Here is a 16602-nt window from a genome sequence, read left to right on the forward strand (position 1 = left end):
CTAGTATTTTCACTATCAGGAATGGTTTTCAAAATACTAGAATTACTGGCTACTTCGATGTGTGATGAAACTTGACACCAAAACAGTTTGGGTGTGGTGTTTTCCTTGAGGGAAGAATTTTCACCTAGTTTGGATTTCTGACTTATTTAGATTTTCTATTTCTTCTTGAGTCAGTTTTGGTAAGTTATGGTTTTGGCTACATACACACATTTCTGTTGGCTTTGTTTGCAGGAGGGGTATTTCTGGTCTTGGAGTAGGTATATGTTCAGCATTAGCAGACTCTATCAAAGAATTTTTCAAAACGGTTGCATTGATTTAAAAATTTACATGCGAGTCAGGAATATGTGATGGTTCCGATTTTCCATATTTTCCCAATACAAGATATTTTCTGTTTTTGTTAGTTTGATTGGTTGCTTTTTATTTAAGCTCTACTGGTGGGTGTGTAATATCATATTGTAGTTTTAATTTATATTTCCCTATAGACCAGTAAAGTGAAGTACATTTTCATATGTTAATTGACTGTTCATATATCTTGTTTTATGAAAGTCCTTTTCAAATCTTAAAAAAAAATTGAGGTGATTACTCTGGTTTTTTTTTTTAAAAATTGAGTTGTCTTATTGAATTATCTTTTTTTAAAATTGTAGACATTTTTAATAATATGTACTCTGGATTTGAGCTTTTGCTAGGATATATGTGTTGTAAATATCTCCTCTTTTTCCTGTGGTTCATCTTTCACTCTCTTTTTAATGAACAGAAATTCCTTTAAAATGGTACAAAGTATTTGTTTTTTTGTTTTTTGTTTTCCTTTGTGGTTGGCACTATTGTGTCCTATTTAAGAAATCTTGGCCTTATTCCAAGATCAGAAAGATATTTTCCATTTCCTTCTGAAAGCTATATCATTCTACTTTTATATTTTGATCTATAATACATCTGAAATTGATTTTATTGTGTATCATGTGAAGTAGAGGGTCAAGATTAATTTTTTCCATGTGGATACACACTTGACCAAGCACCATCATTTGGCCGAAGTACTATTTATCTATTTATTTATTTTGGTTAGGCTTCCTGAGGAATAATTAATACATGGTAAAATTCACTCTGTTGAAGTTTATGGTTTGATAAGTTTCAACAAATGTATACAGTCATGTAACTACCACCACAGCCACTACCACGGTCTTCTACACCTGGAAGAGTATTGTTCACAGAAGATCTACTTTCCCTACTTGCTGCCCTTGACAATTACTGATCTGATTTCTGTCCCAGAATTTTTCTTTTTTCATATACGTAAATGAAGTCATAGAGTATATAGACTTCCATTTCAGACTTCTTTCACTTAGCATAGGATTTTGAGATTCATACGTGTTTTTGCCTGTATTGGTAGTTCATTCTTTTTTATTGCTGAGTGGAATTCACTGTGTGGATGTACCACAATGTGTTTATCCATTCACCAATTGATGAACACTTGGGTTATTTATAGTTTTTGGCTATCTGAATAAAGCTACTGTGATCATTAGTTAATCGGTCTTTGTATAGATTTATGTTTTCACTTTTCTTGGTTAAGTTACTAGCAGTCAGATTATTGGGTCATAAGGTAAGTATGGCAATTGTACGTTTAGTATTATTTGAGAACAATCCCTCTGGCTGTTTCAAAAGTGACTGTGTCATTTTGCATTCCAGTCAGCAATATATTAACATGTTACTTGCTCCACAGCCTCCCAGCACTTGGTATTAATCAGTCTTTGTACTTTTAGAAATTTGAGTTGGTATACAGTGGTACCTCATTGTAGCTTTCATTCTCATTTCCCTTAGATGTTAAGTACCTTTTCACATGTTTCTTTACCATCTGTATATCTTCTTTGGTGAAGTGTCTGTTCAAATCATTCACTCATTTTTAAACTTATATTACCTATCTTTCTGTTACAGATCTTTAATTGAATATATTGGGGATACCAGCCCTTTATCAAATATGTGCTTGCAAATACCTTTTCCCAATCTGTGGCATTTTTTTTTTCATATTCTTAAAATTGTCATTAAAAGGGCAGAACTTGGGGCGCCTGGGTGGCTCAGTGGGTTAAGCCGCTGCCTTCGGCTCAGGTCATGATCCCAGGTCCTGGGTTCGAGCCCCACATCGGGCTTTCTGCTCAGCAGGGAGCCTGCTTCCTCCTCTCTCTCTGCCTGCCTCTCTGCTTACTTGTGATTTCTCTCTGTCAAATAAATAAATAAAATCTTTAAAAAAAAAAAGGGGCAGAACTTTTTAATTTTCATGAAGTTCAACTTATCCTTTTTTTTCTTTTATGAGTATCAGTTTTGTGTCCTAAGAAATCCTTCCTAAAACCAGGACTACAAATACGTACTTTTTTTTGGTAGAGATTATATAGTTTTAAATTTTACATTTAGTTATATGATATATTTTGAGGTAATTTTTGTATCTGGTGTGAGGTAAAAGTCACAGTTCACTTTTTTATATGGACATCTAGGTTTTCCAGCACTATGTGTTAAAAAAGCTATACTTTGTCCTCTTTAATTACCTTGGCACTCTTTCTTTCTCTCCTCCGGTGCTCTAATTAAGTGCATATCAGACTATATGATATTGCTCTATAGTTCTCGGATACTTAAAAAAAATTCTCATTTCTCTTTAGATAATTTCTATTGATCAATCTGAAAGTTCACTGATTCTTTAAATGTGTCCTATCAAATGAAACCTTTACTTCTGATAGGCATTTTTTATTTCTAGAATTTCTCTTTGTTTCCTAAAGTTTCCATGTCTCTCCTGATTTTTTCCATCTTTTTTTGCATTTATTCTTCTTTTCCATGAGCACCTTTTACATATTAATCATAGCTATATTAAAATCTCAGTCTGAGTGTTCCAAAATCTGAATCATCTCTGTCTAGTTGCTCTGTCTTGACGGTGGGTTGATTTTCCTTAGTTTTAAAAATATGTCATAATTTTGGTTGAATGTTGGACATTGCTTTTAGAAAAGTAGTAAATAATATTGCTATCCAGAAATGGCACACTTCTTCTTTTGTAAGGTGATTGATGTGAGGGGTCATGTTAATCTTGTTAGCAGATGACAAGATCAGTAAGTAGTTAGTAGGGAGTTAGTAGGGTGGGATTGGGCTCCCGGCTGCTGGAGTTACCCTCAGCCCACCAGACGCCAGCATTCTTCAGTGGTAACCTGTAGTTACCTTGTATTAGTGTGGCAGGTGTGCCAGAGGGTCTTTCTCACTGTCAAACTCTATCCTCGGCTTTCAGCAGACTGGCCATACCTGCTCCGCTGAAGGGATCTCTCTCCACGTTGGTGCTCATCTAGAAGTAGACCATTCTTGCTCTGTGCTCAGAGTAATGCAGGGACTGTGGTGGTGGAGTTGTCCGTTTTCCTAGTCCAGCCTCAGTCTTGGGCAGGCCTTGTGTGTCTACACCTCGGGACCTGGTCTTTGTCCCTGTTCCTGTTCCTCTTTCTGGTGGTCCATCTCTGCCTTGTGTCTGCGGGTATCTTGGGGAGAGAGACTTTCCTGCCCCTTCCTGGTGGGGGGTGTAGCTAGCGGACCTCTTCTTCATGTCATTACCGGACTCTGGGTCTGAGAGTTTGTTGTCTTTCCATCAGGGCAGATAGCTTTTGCTTCTGCCCTTCTCAAGAATCAGTGGATCTTTGCTTGAATCTTGGGAGTGGGATGGTTTTCTGCTCCTCTCCCAGTGGTTTAAAGCTCTTGCTTAATGTGGAACAGAATTATGGGAAGTGGATGGGTTTCTGGCCTGTGTCCTTCTAAAGGATCACTCTTCAGTCCCTGACAGTCCTTCTCAGGAGTAGCACTGGAAACCTATGGGGAAAGAAGCTGGAGAGAGGGTCTCGGGGATTCCATACTGTCACGCTAGTACACACTAGCGCCATAAGATTCATCAATATGGTGGCTGTTTTCTTTTTCCCTGCTTTTATGATGGCCTCTCCTTCCTATGATACTCTGTCAAAGGTCACAGTCTGGGTGTCCCATCAGCCTTGGAGATCCATGCTGTTCTCTAAATTAGTTCACCTGGTTGTCTTGTGACCTTAGCTCTCTGACCGGCTCAGGGCAAATTATGCTTCTGTTGATTAGACAGCTTTTTCTGTGGCTTTGTGTATCTTCAGTGGATGCAGAACGATGTTGTAGCTTTTTAAGAGTCTCTGGTCTTAAACGGAGATTTGGGTTGTAAATCCAGTCCAAAATGGATAAAAGCCGAATCAAAAGAAGGCAATAAAACCACAATCCAAAACTTAATGGGAAAACTGAGAGGCTTTAAATTTTCTTCTTCTCTTGGGTTGGCATTCTTCTTTTTTCTTTCTCAGGAAGTGACTGCCTACGTGGGCAGGAACTGCATAATAGAATAGCTTGACTGTGGCCTCTCCCTGCCCTCGTTGCCTTCATGAGAAGGAGAGGAGAAAGGGAGGCCCGGGAAAAGAAAACAAGAAAGAGACTGCAAGCAGGCACTGCGGAGGTTTGCAGTGTCTCAGAAAAGCGGTGTGAGGTACAGTGTCCTGAAGAAGACCAGATGGCCACGGCACTTAGGAGTGCAGTGTCGTGATTCCAGATGCATCTTGATTCCCCAGCATGCCAGGCAGTCACGTCGACTTAGGGCTTGGATACACTTAACCTTCTGTATCCTTGCTACTCCAGGGGTGGTCTGGGGACCAGCGGCAGCGGCAGCCCCTGAGAACCGGTTAGAAATGCGGAGTGCACATCCCATTCAGACCCCATGAATGAGAACCTACATTTTAGCAAGATTCGGAGGGCTTCTTATGCCCTTGGATCTTTGAGAAGTGGTGTTTTACAAAATCGCTGTTTCTTTTCCCTTTTAGCCAACTGTGCTTTTAATAATGAGATTAAAATCCTTCAAAGTCAAAATATTGTGAAGGTAGTCCTACCTTAAGAATAAACTGGGACATAATGCATAAAATTAAGGCATTTAAATGAATTTTCTAATTAAGTTACTGAATTTAATTGAACAATGATCATTGATATGCATACTTAAAATCTTCTTATTTTCAAAAGCTTTCTTGAGTTTTGGTTCCTAGCCCTCAAAAACCTTGACTTTTTCTTGTAGCAAGGATTTTTCTGTTGCTTCTTCTTATAAAGGTACTTTTTAGACCTATGAAGCTGGTTTCATAGGGGCACTTTGGCCTTCCTCTCTTCAGTTTAAGAAAGAAGTTCCTTCATGAAGCCTCTATTGATGCTTCAAAACCTGACCTGAAGGGTTCCAGCAAGGACACATCCCTCTGTGAAGGTCCTTGCCAAGAGCCCTCAGCTTTCAAATCTTCCCAACTTTGAGTACCTTGTGATGAAATGATGGGAATATGCTGTCAGAATTCTGATTTTTTTTATTTTTCCTCAACTTTCTATAAAAGTTAATTTTACACTTATCCCAATTCTTAAGTTGTCCTCTTTCCTTTGATACCATAAAAAAGCCAGCCATGATCGCTAGAATATAGTGCCTGCTTTCCTTTTCCCTTTCCTTGTCTTTCCATGTCTCTGACATGAAGTCAGAGAGTTCTGGTGATATTATTACATTGCTTTAACATAATTTTTTCAATGTGGTACCATCATGTGTGTGTGTTCTCAGCATGTAGATAGAGAAAGGCACAAGGACATGCCTCCTTGCTGAGCCAACCCAGGCAAAGAGTAGTCTCAGTTGCCCGAGGCCACTAAATTCTGCTTTAATGTCAGTGGTCACCCTTAGCTGCAAGGGAGTCTGGGAAATGGATCTTTGGAGTTGGGCACACTGCTGCTGGGTTTGCTATGGGTGGGGAACTGAATGCAGACTCCAGACAGGGAGCTAAACGTCGGCTTTATTCCCAGGGATGCTGGATTGGAGAAGGAGCTTAAATTATGGTCACGGTCAGTTGTTATCAGGCCTCCTATTACTTTTGCTGCTGAAATAGCCATTCATGGGAAAGAAAAATAAATACTGCTAAGGCCAGAAGTTGAAGGGAGGGTGCCCAGACCTCCAAGTCCTTTCCCTCAGTCTCAACCCCTTGACAAGTTACTTCCTGGAGGAGGGGTGAAGGGATAAAGCAAAGGGAAGCTGTCACCTTCCAGTAGTTTTAAGAAGACAAAGGGTTTGGTCTTATGTGCCCTGGGGAGAAGAGCATGGTGTTTCTCCTGATAATTGTTATATACATATGTGTGTGTTACACACACACACACACACACACTCTCTCTCTCTCTCTCTCTCAGTATAATTCTGTAGAATGATGCTGTTGTGTTATATTTGTTTCTTTATATACATTTCTCAACTCCTGCTGTTAATGACCTTGTAGTATAGTTAGTCATTGGCTATGGGAGTTGAGAAAAGGGAGAGTTTGCACGTGCTGAAGTTGTGAATTCCTCACAAAGGAGGTGCAGACAAACTGTGTATATGTTGTAAAGACTGGGTAGTATTGTCCCAGGTAGAGAAGGGTGATTCGTGGCGAATGCAGCATGGGCTGTAGCCAGCAGACTTCAAGCTACTTTGGAAGCCCCCATAGGATTCTTCCTAGGGTCCCCTCCACTGCCACATAGCAACCCACCAACCAACGAACAAGCTGCTACTACTCCCCTCACCCACTGGTATGCAGCAGGCTCTGGCCGCTCTCCGCAGCCTTATCATCTTTGACTCCTGCTGTCAGGCCGATTTGGAAACCCACAACAAGCCCAGCTCCCTACACAAGGCTCAGCTCAGGCTTGTGAGCTGACAGCTAATTGTCGCTGCTGATTACTTTGCTGACAGTGCTTTGTGGCTATTTTGGTTTTTCTCGAGCATTCCTTAATTAGAGGAAATGACATCGCGTGCTGTCCACTGAGTCTCTTGTCGGATATTATTACATTTGTTAAGAGAATCAGGCAACATTTGGGTTTCTTCCTGCAAGTTGGGTATGAGGGTCGTGGTCTGCGGTGCAGTTGGCTTGGCAAAGCAGTGACCCCCTACCCAACTCTGAGTCAGCTTTGCCACTGGTGTGAGGGGAGAACATTTTACATTTCCAGTGTGGGCTCAAGTATGCAAGGCTCCTTGGGGCCTCATGTTCATAAGCAATGTCACACGGAAACTTAATGCCTACAGTGGCTCTTGCCCTGGATGGCATCCTGGTTCTCTTCTCCCTGCAATGAGCTAGTTCAGGATTCCTTTGATATTTACCTTTCTGGTTGACATGGAAAGATGCTTCCATTTTTTTCCCTGGAGAAATACAGGTATGACCAAGGATGGCTCCTATTTGGTGAAGTTTTAGAGGTGGTTTCCATGTAGTATGAGAGCGGTAGTAAGTGAGATCTTAACTACGTTGCTTTAATTAGCAAGAAGAATGCGCTTACATTAGAAACTATTCTGAATCATAAAATAAGTTTGGAGAGCTTTATAACTCTTTGCAGACTGACTGAAATCCACAGAATAACTTTTACCAGCTGTTTTTAAAGTATGACTACCTTCTAAAGCTACTTTACTGAATGCTTTATTTTGGAATAGCTGTGTTTATTTTCACATAAACCACGTGTGAAAGTTAAAAAAAAATCAGTTTATCTGTCTAATGAGTATGGACTGTATTTTTTTTTCCCGAAGTTTTTGGTTTTGGTATTAACTGCTTTGCAATAAGGATTATTAAGTCTGATAGGGTGCCCTCAGGTTTCCCAAAACAGCATGAGACATACCTCCTTCCCTCAAAGAACTTACCTTCTAATTGGGAAACTAACATTCTCCAGTAGTCCTTTCTGCATGGCTTCCTCAAACAATGTATGTGATTATGTGGTTTTTCTCTAGGAGTGTTGAGTGTTGGAGCAGAGAACACAGAATACAGGATGAATCCAGGGTTAAAAAGAGAAGAGGACAAACATACTGAGGGTTCTATGGAGAGATCATAAGCATCAGATTATTCCTAGAAGGAAAGGAGCCCAAGGGGTGTGTGTAGGTGGAGAGGGGTGGGAAGGATCATGAAGGTGGAGGAAGTGATTAATGGACATGGTGGGTGGATGGAAGGACTCCATGAGGTCAACAAAGACATGGAGAGTATTAAGGGGTGGGAGAGATAGAGCAAAATGCTACCTATTTCCTGCAAGTCTATCTCTTATCTTATCTCTTCAACCAGAGGGTAAAACGGGGCCAGGCCTGGTGTTTCTTTTTATGTCTCTTTTAGCTCTTGGTTCATTCTGATGCTCTAGCATGTGCTTCCTAAATATTTCCTGAAGAAATTCAGCTCACTCATGGGTTTTGTGAAGATCAGTTGGGGGTCAATGATCAAATTTCTTTCACACATATGGAAATGATTGAAGTGCTCATTGGTTTATGTCTCTGGTGAGCCCCAAAGTGATTCCTGGTCTAATCTGAGGGCGTGAGCATGCACACTGTGTGCTGCAGTGAGGAAATCTCTGTCATCTGATATTTGTTCATTCCTGTTGGGGAAAGGGAAAGCATCACCAGGGAGACAGTCTAGGTAGACTTCAGAGAGTCCCACGCGCCGGATGTGATTTCTCCTCACCGGTAAAGCTAAAAATGCTGTTTCTTTATAGAAGCCAATAGTTTTCATTTTCCTTTTCATGATTTTTCCGGCTAAGTGCATTTGAAGTCCCACAGGAACGACTTCAGCTTCTTTCTGATCTTCTTACTGTCCCCCCTGCTCTATTTAACTACTTCTTCGGTTTCTATTTAGCCAAAGTCATCCCCATGAAAGACTTCCACACCTGAAGTCACAGCAAAAGCTAGAGAATAAAATTCCAATTTGGAATAAAAGCTAAAACTTTACAAGATAGTCCTATATACTCTTGTATATTTTATAATGAACTTGCTGCTGCCTGGGCGCCATGCCCACTCTGAGTTCTTTGCAGTGGTGTCCTCCAGTCACTAGGTTACCTGCACGCTGGTCCAGCGCTGGGATGCAGTGGAGGCTCGTGGCCATATGTGCACCTGCCGCGGTGTGTCAGATGTCCAGTTCAAACACACCAGCAGTGTCTCTAATGCAGATTTTCCTAGGTAGCATTGTAAGGTTCCTTAACCTGTACCTCAGACGCCGCAGACTTGATCAGAATCATGCGGTTACCATGGTATCCAGAGAGCCCTTAGAGCTCATCGACTTCTTCAGGCAGAGAAAAAGATGGTAAACTGCTCCAGCGGAACACTTTCTACCTTAGAAGCTGAGAATAGACACTATATTTATCAGCAACAGCAAATCTGATTTTCAAAATTTCTCTCAACCATAATCTTTGATAAGATATCTGCTGAAAACTGCTCACAGGTTATATGTGCTCGCACTGACTTTAGCAGATTTTCTTTCGTCGCTGATCTGGAAGCTTCTTTTTAAGTAAAATAGAAATGTGAATGGCTCTGGCTGAGAAACCCCTTTCAATTTTAGAGAAGCGTCAAAGTAACTCAGCCCTCCTGTTTGTTCAGGGAGAGTGAAGCAAAAATGGGTGTACCATGAATAGAATGGCAGGCCTGCTTTCTCCACAGGATACTTCTTCCCTCTGATAGAGTTCTTTGATGTTAATCTAATTCTCACTAATCACTAACTCCAAAGCAACAGAGTTTAGATCTTTGAAAGGATTGCTTTTTATAAAATCTTACTGTCTGAAATTTCTGGTTAATGGAAAGGCCACGGGACCATTATCTTTTTGCCTTAGAGTTAGTGGACAGGGGCTTTTTAAGTCATTAGTTTGCATTGCTTGACATTTTTTGTAACACTTTGCAATATTCAGAGCCCATATACATCCGTTGTTATTTGAGCTATGTAACAACCATATAAAGGCAAAGAGAGATTTTTAAAAAATTTTTTTATTTTTTATAAACATATATTATTTGCCCAGGGGTACAGGTCTGTGAATTGCCAGGTTTACACACTTCACAGCAGAGAGATTTTTTTTTTTATTTCCATCTTTTTTTCTTTTTTCTTTTCTTTTCTTTCTTTCTTTTTTTTTTTTTTTTTTTGAATGAGGGGATTGAAAGTGAGAAAGAGTATGTCTCCTTTAAAATCAGTTCTTCCTGTTCCTAAGTCAGATTCCATCTGCCCTGTCATAGTGAGCGAAGCGTGAGGATGGGAAGGGAGAACCCATGGCTTGTTTGGAACTTACCTGTTTAGTCATCTGTCCCCCTGATCTGACTTCAAGCTCCCTGAAGGTGGAAATTTTTTTATTCATTGTTAAATTTCCAGGGCCTGGAATAGTGCCTGGCTCGATTAACATTTTTGCAAATTAACAAATAATAATAACATAATTAACATTTTCACCTCTACCTATCCCCATCTTACAAACTCCAATGGAGTAGAAAATGTTGAATATAAGAATTACAGGCTATCTAAAATAAATAGTGATGTGGATGAGTGGGGAAGTCTATGAATGTAATGGGTGAAGAATACTGAACTGAGCTATAGAAAAACACAGAAGATGCTGTAGTTATAGGCCCTGCCTTGAAGAGCTTGAAATCAGCCTGGAGAAGCCCACCATGGGAAAGATGAAGAAGACCACTCACAGTCTGTTTGGGAGGCCCTGCCCTCTTGGAAACTCAGTTGGGAGAAATAGAAAGGACACACATTGCAAAAAAAACCTCGATCTCAGAGGGAGGAGGACGTGGAAGAACTCTACTGTCACTTTCTTTGTTTGGTTCTATAATTACCTGTACCTTTTCAAGTGTTTTTATGCCAGAAACTAAATGCAGAGATTGGTCGAGGGATGAATCATTCTAATTAACTGGGATAGAAGGTGAACTTTGACAAAGCTTCAATTGGCTCTTTTCTTTAAATAGTCAAGTAATTATGTTGTAATTTAGCATCAGCAAACAATTCTTTCCAGCCTTATCTCAACCAGAACTAATAGTTTCCAAGTTCTTTAGGGGTGGTGCTTTTCAAGGTTCAGTCCTCAAACCACCTGCTAAAGTACCTGCTACTGAAATTGTGATTCAGAGGTCTGGTGCAGGGTCTGGGAATCTGCTTTTTTTTCCTTTTCAATAAACATGTTCTTTTGGAATAATTTTATATTCATAGAAAAGTTGCCAAGATAGTACAGAAATTTCTTTTATTTCCTTCACCTAGCTTCCCCTAATGTTAACTTCTTAAGTAACCGGAATATATGTGTCAAAATTAAGAAATTAATACCAGCAATAATACTAAGGTACAGACTTTATTCCAATTTTACCAGCTTTTACACTAACATCCTTTTCCTCTTCAGTCTAGGACATTCCATTCCATGGTCCATTTTGTCATCCTACCTCCTTTGTCTCCTTGGATCTGTGATTGGTTTCCCAGCTTCTCCTCAGATCTGCATTTTTAATCCTGGGGTTCAGAAGCATGTGGTGGGGATGGGTAGGGGGGAGTAGGGAATGTGGGTAGGGGGACCTCCCCTTGCCTGAGGAAACCTTGTGCTTTTCCTTCCAAGTCATGCTCCTGTTGGTCAGGGACCCAGCAGGAAACAGAAGGCATATACTGCAGGACTCTGAAGAGAATTGGGCAAAAGAGGTATAGACAGAGTGAAAGGAGCACATAAGGGATATTAAGACAACCAGGAATGCTTAGTAATGAGAAGCTTCTACTGTCTTGGGGATGGGGCCAAGAAGAGCAGGGCCTGCTCAGGTGGAGCAGTGGTCAGGGTATGCACTGGAGAGCCAGCCACTGCCAGAACTGTGGGACTCCAACGTACAGAGGACATGGAGCAGGGACATCCGGGTCTTTCTCACCTCTGCCCTGGTCTCTTGCTTGTATCTCCCATTGGCAGAACTCCACAAGGAACCAGAAGGCAGGGGATGGGCAACATTGTTCTTGGGCACAGAGGAGGGACTATGGGTGGAGAATGGGTCTGGAGAATGGATTTAGAAAGAGGTGGAAGTGAGAACCAGCACTGTGTAAAGCAAAATGCAGAAGAGATGGCCTGATTAGTTCACTGTGCCTGAGTTAAAATGTCTGCTCTGCTTCTTAATCCATAGTTCTTATGTCATTAGGAACCCATAGCTTAATAAAATTAAAAAAAAAAGAGGATCCAATAAAAACATTACATTTAGTCTTGGAAACTGTATAGTTTATCAGCCTGTTGCAAATTCAACAAATACCTCTTTGCTGGGTTAATGAGATAAAGAGAATGGCAGTCTCCAGCTAAATAAAGGAATATCCAGACTGAAGAAAAAGGAGTGCCATCTGAGATATAGTCTTAGAACAGATAATGGATTTTGAGTGCCATACACCACCTTGTACGATTTGGATAAAACAGTGCTTTAAATTTTTTTCCTATTCTGTTAATTGACCCTAGTGTTTGAAAGGCATTGAAAGGTGAATTCTGGACACCCAAGAAAAAAATTCAGACAATGTTCTTTTTCTAATTGCAAAAGAACAGGAATGGAATAAAAGCTCATCTTTTTCAGACATCCATGTGACTTATGGAGAATCTCTAGTCTTCCGAACTGGCTTTCCCGGGATTTATCTAGTGGGAATATTTTGATAGTGAAGATGAAAATGTTATATTTTTCCCCCTCATTTCAAAAAAGGAGAAGTTAGAAAGGAGGACTATAAGGTATATGTTGCTGGTTTTGACATTAAGCTTGACATTTGCCCCGGTAGACAGCTGGGTAGAGGTTTGTTCTGCTCATGCATGTTTTTCACAGATACTAGTCTTCTTTTGTGTTTGCACACCATCCTCAGCCAGGACACAAACACTTCTGTATTTATTTTGCACAGTGGCTGCACTGGGATCTTGGCAGGAAACAGAATTTACCTCCAAGGGTTTGAATGAAGAGAGTTTAATGACGGGGCTGTTGCAAACCTGTGGGCTATGTTAAAGGAAAAACAAGGGGTGGTTCAGCTCCCAGGAACTAACAGCAAAGGGGATGCCATTGCCCAGGCTGAAGGGACAAGAGGAACAGATGGTGGAGTCCAGTGAGGGCTATAATTATGGAGGAAGGGTCACTCAATGGAAGCCAAAGCTGCACAGGGAGAGAACTCTTGCTAGACACTGCAGTAAAACGGAGAGAAAATAGGAAAAATAGCACCACACTGCTTTTCTCCCACCTTTCCATATTTGACTGGTGCCCCCCAGTAGTCAAACCCAACAGGAAGCTTGAAGCCCAGGGAGTCTAGGTGATCACAACCCTCCTGTCCTCCGGCCCTGGGCAGGAGAGGTAGAATATGGTGGGGGGTATTGAAGCGGGGGCGGGGGGGCGGATGGGCGGATGGGGAATAACTAGCAAAATGGTCCACTGCCATTGAGCCCCAAAATGATTACTTGTAACATTAAGTTTGGAGAAAATGAAAAGTGGATGCATCAAATTCATGAACAAATTAATTTTCTGTAAAGCCACTCTTAACACTTTACAAACTTACTACTCCCCTTGCTTGTTCTGAAGTTTTAGCACATAACAACTCTGTTTTCTAAAGTTTTCTTAGCCTCACTATGTGGTGAGAAACATGTTGTGGTGAGAAACATTTGACCTTTAACATAATGGGAACCTCATTTTGATCTCCAGGGGTCCTGATGGAGGGTGACCAGCATAACTCGTGTTATTGGTTGTCCCAACTGCCATTTTCAGAGTTAGAAATGGTCATTATAACAGGTACTGTAGTTCCCTCTTTTTTTTTTTTTTAAAGATTTTATTTATTTATTTATTTGTCAGAGAGAGAGAGAGGGAGAGAGAGCAAGCACAGGCAGACAGAATGGCAGGCAGAGGCAGAGGGAGAAGCAGGCTCCCCGATGAGCAAGGAGCCCGATGTGGGACTCGATCCCAGGACGCTGGGATCATGACCTGAGCCGAAGGCAGCTGCTTAACCAACTGAGCCACCCAGGCGTCCCCTGTAGTTCCCTCTTATCCATGATTTTGTTTTCCATGGTTTCAGTGTCCTGCTGTCAACTGTGGTCCACAGGCTGACGATGTATGTTCCTTCTGAATATCATCAGGTAGTGCATCACAGTGCCTGTGTCGTTCATGTCATTTCAACTTATCACACAGACATTCTGTCATCTCACATCATCACAAGAAGGATGAGTCCAGTAACATAGTTTGGGAGACCACGTTAACGTAGCTTATACTGCAGTATATTGTTATAATTGTTCTATTTTATTATTAGTTACTGTTAATCTCTTACTGTGCCTAGTTTATAAATTGAACTTGATCATAGGTGTGTATGTGCAGGAAAAAACATGGTATATGTAGGGTTTGTATTACCCGCAGTTTCAGGCATCCACTGGGGGCCTTGGAACATGGTCCCAACAGATAAAGGGAGACTACTATATGCTTTTATTGTTTCAATGGCTTGTTTCTGTTGAGGCTAACTGAAATTACCAAATAATCTTTTCCAGTTGTTCATTGATTATTTGTGCATGAATTATTTAATGAGAACAGACCCAGATAACCAAGTGGCAGAAAGGCTCATTTTTGGGGGAAAAGCATTCATTCTAGCCCATATATACCTTCAGTCAGAACATGAGTTGAAAATCAAACAAAAGCAAAGTAGCAAAACCATCTCTTTTTTTTAGATTTTTAATTGTTTAATAAATCCAGTAGCAAAATCATCTTAAAAGCTTCTGGCAGCTTGAACTAAACCTGGACCCAAGATCATTTAAGGATTTTTTTTTTTTTCTGGGAGGCTCAGAGAGCTGAAAATAGACCGGTTGCAGCAATTTCAGAAAAAGGACCTGAAAATGTTTTCTTTAGCTGAGGGTTTTTAGTGAGTGACAAGTCAGCGGTGCCCAGAAAATTGCGTTATTGGGAAAAGAAATTCATATTTGATTTTCCTTTTCCTTGTGGGCTATTTCTCTTTAATGCTTCATATCAAATCTTTAAATGTGATGCAGTGACAGCCTATCAGTCTCCTCTAGTCACTGTAAATTTTTTTTCTATATAACCCCACCTTTTCTTTCCAAATCTGTGATGAATTCTTGGCAGGGCTACCTTTATCTAAAAGGCTCCAGAAAAAAATAAAATCACGCTCTTTGAGAATAGTATTTACTTACATATCTTGGTTAGTTAGTTGCTAGTATCAGTCTCAACTGTCTTTCCTGTTTCCTTAGTTTCAAAAAATGTCTGGCCTGGTTTTGTCTTCTGCCACAGTGGCTGATCTGTTTAAATTATGAAGATGTTAAAGAAAAAGGTTTAAAAAAATCGTCATAAGCTATTTATTCTAGAAGTCGACTGGCTTTAAGTTCAAGGGTCTTTCATAGCTTAAATGAGTTTAATTGCCATTTTGAGCAAAACTAAAGAAAAAAAAATCTGTCAATCATGCCTTACAAAGGGAATGTCATTGCTTTGAGTAGTTAGAATCAATGGGCTGCTGATAGTTACTCTAAGTGGATACAAAGATGTATTTGCCCTTATTGATCTGACCTGTGCAGGGTGGTAGAGCAGGTAGGAAGTGGTTAGTGCAAGTCTATGCTATTTACTTAAAGAACCCGAATCTGTAGTAACAGGCATTAGCACAGATATCAAGGTCACTTCCAACCTCGCAGCTATTTCTGTCTCCATCAGGATCGTTTTCCAATGATCCCGTGGTGGTAAACATTGATGCATCTTTCTTTAACTCTGGTACCTTCTGGTACCTTCCACGCTCCCTCAAAATCAGCTAGTCACCATGGTGCTAAGCTTTGCAAAAGAGATTCATTTCCTTTCCACTGTTATCTCAAAGAGCAAGGACCTTTCTAATGGCCTGGTTATTGCGATAACCTCCGGCAAGGCTGCCAGCTCGTAGTATTAACTTGCTCCTGGAAAGGAAGCTTCCTAAACCATCGTGTTTATCAGGATCTGCCTCTGCATAGAAGCTCTCAGCCACTTATCACCTGCAGAGTAAAATGTCTGTCAGTAACCAATGAATAAATTTCCATGAGCAACTGCTGTGGGCAAGGCCCTGTGCCCGGTACTGTAGGAACACAGACCATGTCCACTTGCCTGTTCACCTTGTGTCCTCGATTAATTTATCATTTTCTATCAAGCAGGGATGATACTTGATGTGCATAAGAGCACAGTGCAAGACTGGCTTCTAACCAGCATTCCTGATCACATATTTTCAGCAATGGCTCATTAAGATCTATAGCTTGGAAAATTATATACATCATCCCCTTGAGGCTGCTTGACGTGGCTCCTAATATTTTTGAAATGCTCTGTTTAAAACTATCTTCTGAACCCTTAACTTATAAAAGTAAGAGTCTCATTACTGCCTTCTTTTGTTCAAGACACAATTGACGGAATGCCTGCTCTGTACCAGGTGCCATGCCAAGTCCCTGGCGTGCTAAGGTTTGTTGGAGTCCACCAAACAAAGACTACCAGGGACACACCGTAGTCAAACGGACTTCGGTTTATTTATTCGCTTGAGGCTGCAAGGGAGAGCATATACCATGGAGGGTTTGGGGGCATTTCAACAGGGTGGAGATGGATTTTAAGGAAGAATTATCTACAGAGTTTGTAAAACTGGCATTAGTCACAGAATGGTCTTGGCTAGACATTAGAATTTATGAAGTACGATTGGGGCGCCTGGGTGGCTCAGTGGGTTAAGCCGCTGCCTTCGGCTCAGGTCATGATCTCAGGGTCCTGGGATCGAGTCCCGCATCGGGTTCTCTGCTCAGCAGGGAGCCTGCTTCCTCCTCTCTCTCTGCCTTCCTCTCTGCCTACTTGTGATCTCTCTCTGTCAGATAAATAAATAAAATCTT

General features: G+C 40.9%; 1 protein-coding gene across 6 annotated transcripts in view; it reads left to right on the plus strand.

Annotated features, from left to right (window-relative positions):
* The window catches only part of NCALD (neurocalcin delta), a 388261-nt gene that overhangs the window by 121480 nt on the left and 250179 nt on the right, over positions 1–16602 (plus strand). The gene's annotated exons all lie outside the window — the stretch shown is intronic.

The sequence above is a fragment of the Lutra lutra genome, chromosome 4 (assembly GCF_902655055.1).
Source record: "Lutra lutra chromosome 4, mLutLut1.2, whole genome shotgun sequence".
NCBI classification, from domain to species: Eukaryota; Metazoa; Chordata; class Mammalia; order Carnivora; family Mustelidae; genus Lutra; species Lutra lutra.